We start from the raw sequence: 1,636 nt of genomic DNA on the forward strand, positions 1-1,636 counted from the left end.
CAATAATTCTCTTCTAACCCTTCTGATAAAATGTAACAGAAAATCTCCTATTAGAGCAAGAAGGTAAATTCTTTGTTTCTTTCCCCTTTCCAAAAGAGACAACAGACTTCAGGTTGAGTTTTCAACTGGAAATAATTCTGGATAGAATTTTTAAACATTGGATGACGTTTTTACTTCTGTTTATTAAGTGACACTCATTCTTTGAAATATGGTGTTACACAGTTTCATTTTCAATGTATAATTTGAACTAAAAGAGTACATACACATTGAGTAAATTATATTTATATATTACTGGCAGTAAGTGGGTATTGCAACAGTTGTCAAGGGAGTAAGCAAATGAGTTAAGTTGGGTAACTTGCTCTGGCTACAGACTCTCAGATCGTGTGGATGTGTTAGATATAGTTCAGCATCTTCACCTCTGGGATTTGTGTGACTTCACTGCCTTTGAGATAAAACGCTCCTCAAATACTTGGCTCCCATACTGAAAAAGGCAACTAAAATGAAAATTTAACATAGTTATTCACCAACTACCACAGTAACATGAAGTAAATTTATTTATCTTTGTGAAATGCTTCACGAATTTGCAAAATTCACTTAGGCTTCTAGGATCTGGGTTTCCAGATGGGAAACTTCTGAAAGTTTTGCCCGTCTGCTTCCAAGGTGAAGCCTGGGTCACCAGCAGAACTCACCCGACGGTGGGGATCCCTTCATGCACTTCTCCCACTGAGCTAAGGAACTCAGGAGAACGTTATCCAGTAAGCAGTTGACTTGGACCCCTTGGAGCAAATATGTATATATAATTATCCAGTTAGTCAGTTCTATTTTGCAGGTCTCCGCTGAGCCTCTCCCATTAAGATGGAAGGATTACCAAGTGATTATTTGTTAACCGTTGCATATCCGAGCTTTGGAGTGAGAGAGTGGGGATGGCAGCAGGAGCCAAGACTGGCAGAAACGTTTTGTGCGGACCAAGAGGACTGACCAAAGATTTTGCGAGCTCTGAATCCACTTAAGTTGCAAACATGCTTTCCCTCAAGTAGATGCTGACCCTGCAGCTGGCCAGCCCCACACAAGGAGCCCAGGGGAAGGGGTTCGTATGATTGTGTATTTGATCCTGTCATTCATCACAAGTCTTCCCAACTGCCACACCCTCAGGGCTGTTTTAGGCCTTAAGGCTCAGTGCCTAGAGTCTGGGAACTAAAATTAAAATTTAACATAGTTACTCACCAGCTCCCACAGTAACATGATTTAGATTTATTTACTTTTGTGAAATGTGTCACGAATGTGCGGGTGATCCTTGCGCAGGGGCCGTGCTAATCTTCTCTGTTTCGTTCCAGTGTTAGCATGTGTGCTGCTGGAGTGAGTGCAATTGTATGTGTTTTGAAATTTGGCATACATAAGAAATTTATTACTTTGGAAATAAATCTTAGGTTAGATTTTCTTATTTTACAGAAATTCCCATGCACCGTGACTGCAGAAAGAACAGTGCTAGTGATAAATTCCTGTAGTCAAATCATTTTTAGAGTAAGACCTATTAAACCAATTTTAGATACATTTCTGTATGAATGATAATGAATGAGAAATATATATTTTATATATTTCATGTGGTGTGAAGAAATGGTAAAGTGCCCAGTGTAGT

At 39.4% G+C, this 1,636-nt stretch overlaps 1 non-coding gene across 1 annotated transcript; it reads right to left on the reverse strand.

Annotated features, from left to right (window-relative positions):
* Positions 1 to 1,257: 1,257 nt before the first annotated feature.
* LOC118621722 lies at positions 1,258 to 1,364 on the reverse strand. The gene has a single exon (XR_004957764.1). It is a non-coding gene; the product is annotated as a U6 spliceosomal RNA (small nuclear RNA).
* Between the last annotated feature and the right edge of the window lie 272 nt (positions 1,365 to 1,636).

Source organism: Molossus molossus, unplaced genomic scaffold, assembly GCF_014108415.1.
Source record: "Molossus molossus isolate mMolMol1 unplaced genomic scaffold, mMolMol1.p scaffold_m16_p_1, whole genome shotgun sequence".
Lineage (NCBI taxonomy): Eukaryota > Metazoa > Chordata > Mammalia > Chiroptera > Molossidae > Molossus > Molossus molossus.